A 5,569-nucleotide genomic window follows, 5' to 3' on the forward strand; every position below is an offset into this window, starting at 1 on the left:
CTCGACGCGCACCGCGTCCGATGCGGGGCGCGACGCCGCGAGCGACGGCGGGAGTTGGAGCGCCGGTTCTCCTCTGTCGTGACGTCACGGTGTCACGTGATTTCATGGTCACCGCCGCGCCTGAGGAGCTGGGTTGAGCCCTCGTAATATGCTTCGCATAAAAAAGAAAAGAAGAAGGAATTACATACCTTGCGGCGTGGGCAATAATGCGTCCGGCACTCTTCACAATCATTCTTAATTAACCCTTCTTAATTAGAGAAAAGCCATGATTACGCCTCAAGTTGACTTCGCTTACCACTACCAAAATATTTCAAGAAGGAAAAAGACTGCATGTGATTTCTCGCGCACAATAGGACGTTTGACCATCGTGCGCGGCGACTTCGCGCTCATCGGATGCTGAAGCTTTGTTGCCTTGGTGCTCTCAGTCGCTACTCGCCATGTGTTTGGTTATGGACAGTGTCGAGTAAGTTGCTCTGCCTTTTTGTTTAAGACCCGAAAGCACATCTCAATATAAGCGAAACATGACTATCAATGTTTTCGTTGCAGTTATTGCCTGAAAAGAATCCTGAGTGTATTGGTAACTCTAGCTTTAATTGCGCTGTTATACGCCTTCGTTTTCAAGCCGGCAATCGAATCTTCAGGTGAGTGCGTTGATTTTTTTATACATTGTGCAATGTATTCGTTGTAAATTATTGTAATATTAATTATACTTCTTACAATTAGTACCAGAAAAAAAAAAACTGTTACCAGTTGGCACAATTCGTTGCGAACTCTGCTAACTACACACGACTGAGTGAGTGAAAACTTTATTGAGCTCTAGTAATCGTGTTCTTCTGTGGCTGTGGCGGATTCCTCAGGGTACTCAGGGGAGTGTTCCTCCTCGTGTGTTCCCCGGAGGTTTTCCCCGCTGCTTCGTCCGTCCTCTATCGCAATAGTCGGCTGCCCTCAGTCCAGGGCTCCGCTGACTTCTGCACACGATGACATCTACACGTAACTTAATTGTTTTTTTTCGGCTTTTCAGACGACGACCCACCCCAGGCATTCATCAAAGCCTGGAAGAAAGCGTTGAAGACCATCAAAAAAGAGTCTGAGCAAGTGATGGACAGCAAACAATTTCGAAACTGATAGTTCAAAATTCCCTGGTACTAGCACGTGACCATTGTGAATTACGCGTGCCGAAGTTACGTACTCAACATGTGTGACACGCCAGAACAAGACGTTGGCAGCATAGGAAGTGATTCTGCCGCACCTTTTTATCAATAATAATCTAAAATATGAGATTTCAAATATAGGCCATATAACGCTACTGTGTACTAATTATGTTTAAAGATTGGCGAAGAGAAGAAGTAATCTTGGAGGCTCAGGCAAATAGACATTAATATTAAATAAAACCGCCAGACGTCGCTACCTGTTCACTTGTTGACTGAAACGGTTGCACTTAAAATGCGCTACCTTGACCTTGTAAATAAAGACATAATCAAACTACAATAAAAAAACTTTGTGAGCACATATCTTATAAACGTTAAGTATCAAAAATACGCAGAAAGCTGTATAACTAAACGTTTACTTTGACACATATTGCGTATGGACCCTGCGCAATATTGGGGTCGAAAGTCTGGGCTATATATATGCGAACGAACTGCTGCTACTTGTACTTCCAAAGTACATATACTAAAATTGGAACGATACAGAGAAGATTAGCATGGCCCCTGCGCAAGGATGACACGCAAAATCGTGAAGCGTTCCACATTTTTTTTTTCCTGCAGTAACAGTAAAATTAAAATTCAAGTATTCAAGTAACAGTGAGAGTAAAATTCAAGCAGTAACACATATTCGCTACGTTACAGTTTTTAGCGACTCTGTGCTTACTGCAAGCAAAGTAATACGAAAAAAAAAATGCTGTTTTGATTGCTTCACAATGTCTGACATAATTAATTTGCACTTTAATTAGTTCTTCAAATAGCAAGGGCTCAAGCGAAAGGTGCCTGGAAGCGGGGTATCAGCAGATTTTATTTTAACACGTATGTTCATACTTCTGTTCCGTCTCACTTGTACCGCTCTATACTTGCGCTGCTGTTGTTTTTATAATCCTTTACCAGCTAGTCCAACAACAAACTGTCTTTAATTCTTGAACAAGCATAAACATAGTAGTTCCGCAAAAATGTGGCGTCTTTAACCATTGTATCGACGTACACCGCTCTTACTACAGTGGCTGCATGTAAAAAAACACGGAGTAGGGTTCCAAGCCTGGATAACATGGCTGTCGCCGGTATATTCATTCGCAGGCATGCCGGATTTTTGTACTTATTCTGCATTAATGACCCGATCAGTTTTGCCAGGTTTTACTTTCCAGCCACCACGGTGACGCGATTTCTTAAATGCTACTTGTCAATGCCCTTCAGTTTAAAGCGATCGTGAAGCATCTCCGGCGTGGTCTAGTGGCTAGGATATCTGGCTTTCACCCAGAAGGCCCGGGTTCGATTCCCGGCGTCGGAAATGTTGGGTCTCATGGTGTAATGGTTAGCACTCTGGACTCTGAATCCAGCGATCCGAGTTCAAATCTCGGTGAGACCTACTTTTTTTTCTCTTGATGCGTCAGCAGCGAAGTGAGAAAAAGTGTGTGGGAAGCCGATTATGTGGTAGACAGGGGATGGGGAAAGCCATTGAGTTTCTCGCTATATTTTATTTCTTTATTTATTGTTACCCTCAGGCTCAAAGGCATAGAGTTTCTCAAATGAGAAACTCTATGCTCAAAGGTTTTAAAAAGGGGAGCGAGTTTTGACTACGGTTGGTAAAGCGGTAAATACAAATTCATTTGGGTTACAACCATACAGTAAACAAAAGTTTGTTCGATTACTAAATGTTAGCTAAAGTTGTTCGAAATCTTTGGTTATTGTATATAGATACGACTTCACCGGGAAGATATGGTTCCACTGCGTGGATGACCGAAGGAAAAACGACGGCAAAAAAGTTTTGGCGTGGCATGATTCGAGCCCAACTTTGTAACGCTGGTCGATTCGAGACGATACGTATTGCGGCTAAAGAAAATGAGATCGTTGCGGAGTGTTCAATGATAAAAAATTAATTTATGAAAAAGAACTAAACATGCAATTTTACGAGGAGAAGAAAGTGGGGTAAGTGCAAAGTTGGTTTTCATGGCAGACACACTTGCAGTTCTGTTGTAATTACGCAAGATGAAACGAACTGAATTATTTTGCTCGAGTTCTAATGAATTAGTTTGTCAATGACAGGATCCCAAACAGCGCAAGCATATTCTAGTTTCGGACGTGTAAGGGTGGTACAAAGAAGCATTTTTAGGGATGAAGGGGCGGTTGAAAAGTTAAGCATGAGGTTAGCATTGCGGATTACGTAGTCGGTATGAGCATTCCAAAATAAGTTAGCAGAGATATGCACACCTAGGTATTGAGAGTGAACTAATTTCAAGGAAACATTATCTATAGGTATTATGTAGGCATGCTGTTAGTTATTCGGGATACACGCATCACTTTACATTTGCCAACGTTTAGTTAGTACCATTAGCCAATGTTTGCACCAGTTAGCTACACTAGATCAGACTAAAGGTGGTTTAGGATCATCCGCAATGCTTTAGCGAAGCCCAAAAAATGCAATCTGTAAATGATGAACGATCGAGAATACAATGCAATTTGCGCGTAAAGATTGCAAGCCGAGTTTAACATGAAAATGTTTTTTCTAAATCCATGCTGAGCTGGTGTGAAAAATGCATTGGATTCCAGTAAGTTATCAAGATTTGTGAAAATTATATATGTTCGAGCAATTCACAGCTAGTGCTTGAGAGTGAGATGGGGCGATAATTAGCTGGTAAATTTTTGTTACCTGATTCATGCCGTGGAACGTACCACCTCCCGATTTTCCATTGGCTAGGTTATGTATCCAGTGATTGCTGAAAAAAGTTTTGTTAGAATAACTGAACTAACTGCCTTGGTATTTTGAATAAATTTTGAATCGGAACCAGGCGATGGGCGTTTTGGTTCTCAGGGAGTCAATTAGTTTCGCAACGCCAGCCGTATCAACGATCACTGGAGGCGCTGAACATGATCGTACTGGCCACGGAGGGTACTGGCGATTAGTGAGGAACTCGGTGGGAAGAGCGTAGAAGAGCGTATATGTGTGTATGTATCTATGTGTGCGTGTGTGAATATAATAGTGCAACTGCGAGCCGGACGGAGGAGACCACAGTCAGTTGCACATCGCTCCTCGATGATGCAGGACGTGTCAACACTGCAATCTGGTGAACGCGGTTTCAATCGAGGGTTGATTGATGTCCTCATAGAGATGCGACGTAATGCTGATGCATTTCTCTCGCATTCACCTCTATATCACCAGTCAGTCAAGTCATGAACTTTATTGAGGTGCTGAGGAGATATATCACCACCGATTTTTTTTTTTCAAAATTTAGTGCGGCTGTCACCGCTGTGCTCGCCCTAGCACGACTTCTCGGTAACCGACGATCGGTCAACGTCTAAACCTCGAAATTTTGCTCACACCGCGGTCACAAGGACCACTTTCGATCGCGATCGAGCTTGATCGGGATCGATGGCGCTAGAACGAGCAGTTAGCCATAGCTTCTTTAGGGGGGGTGACCCATTTTCGTTCACGACAATTAATGCTCTTGAAGCAAGACAAAAAAAAAAATGCTCGAAACCGTGTAAATGAAACGGGCTGTCTTCGGCTGGTGGACACGTCCGACCCGGAAAGTTTAGAGAAAATCAGCATATTTGCCGCGATCCGACTACTGGTAAGAGCAGTCCCGAATTTGCCGTAGGCACTCGTAATCTGGAGACTCGCGCGCAGATAACGCGGAAGCTACTATACAGGCGCGCTACGTTGCATTGATGTGCAACCGCTAAAAAAGAAAAAAAAGTAGGGGGGGGGGGGCAAAAAGTGTGAGGTCAAATACTCCCATCGAGTTATGAATCCATAGTTTCCTATTTAATGACAACTGAACATTACTGGGGGGGTAACTCATGGGATCCGGACCTAACACGTTCAACAGGTGCTGCGATCGGGGTTTTATAGCCGCCACCGTCGACGCGCACGAAATCCTCGGCCGGGCCGAAATTGGTCATCTAAAGCGAGAGTAAAGCTTCTACTTACAGTAGTTCTAAAACAAATCGGCAAAATTTCTGCTTGGCACACCGTTCTATAAACCAAACGCCGCGGATCGTAAAGCACTTTCTCCTCTAAAGCCTTATTGCTAGGGCAGTAAAGAGGCCCGGCCGCGTGAATTACACGAACGAGCAAAGCGCGGCACATTTGAATGTATACGAGTCGTTGCTGGCTTTGCGATGCATTTATTGTGTTCAGGAACCAATGAAATTATGACATTACAAACACAAGACATAGGGGCTTAAGATAAATAGATAAAAGACCAAAACAAGGTAAACGCTTAAAACACAATTAAAACAGCCACAATTAGCCAGAGTATGTACATTTTGATGACAAACATGAACGGGAAAGGCATGAAGTGGTAAAATCTTTACTAAAAAGTTTCACTTCACAAACCGCAATTATGTACACTCGCCCTTGA

General features: G+C 43.2%; 1 long non-coding RNA gene and 3 other non-coding genes across 4 annotated transcripts; all 4 read left to right on the forward strand.

The window, feature by feature from the left end:
• The first annotated feature begins 172 nt into the window (after positions 1 to 172).
• LOC135910510 (uncharacterized) lies at positions 173 to 1,498 on the forward strand. The gene is made up of 3 exons (XR_010567088.2): positions 173 to 463; positions 547 to 641; positions 1,022 to 1,498. It is a non-coding gene; the product is annotated as an uncharacterized lncRNA (long non-coding RNA).
• A 153-nt stretch (positions 1,499 to 1,651) lies between these two features.
• Positions 1,652 to 1,754, forward strand: LOC135910535 (U6 spliceosomal RNA). Its single transcript, XR_010567092.1, has one exon. It is a non-coding gene; the product is annotated as a U6 spliceosomal RNA (small nuclear RNA).
• A 670-nt stretch (positions 1,755 to 2,424) lies between these two features.
• Positions 2,425 to 2,496, forward strand: TRNAE-UUC (transfer RNA glutamic acid (anticodon UUC)). Its single transcript has one exon. It is a non-coding gene; the product is annotated as a tRNA-Glu (tRNA).
• Positions 2,497 to 2,502: 6 nt separating this feature from the next.
• Positions 2,503 to 2,574, forward strand: TRNAQ-CUG (transfer RNA glutamine (anticodon CUG)). The gene has a single exon. It is a non-coding gene; the product is annotated as a tRNA-Gln (tRNA).
• The last annotated feature ends 2,995 nt before the right edge of the window (positions 2,575 to 5,569 follow it).

Source organism: Dermacentor albipictus, chromosome 6, assembly GCF_038994185.2.
Source record: "Dermacentor albipictus isolate Rhodes 1998 colony chromosome 6, USDA_Dalb.pri_finalv2, whole genome shotgun sequence".
In the NCBI taxonomy this organism is placed as follows: domain Eukaryota; kingdom Metazoa; phylum Arthropoda; class Arachnida; order Ixodida; family Ixodidae; genus Dermacentor; species Dermacentor albipictus.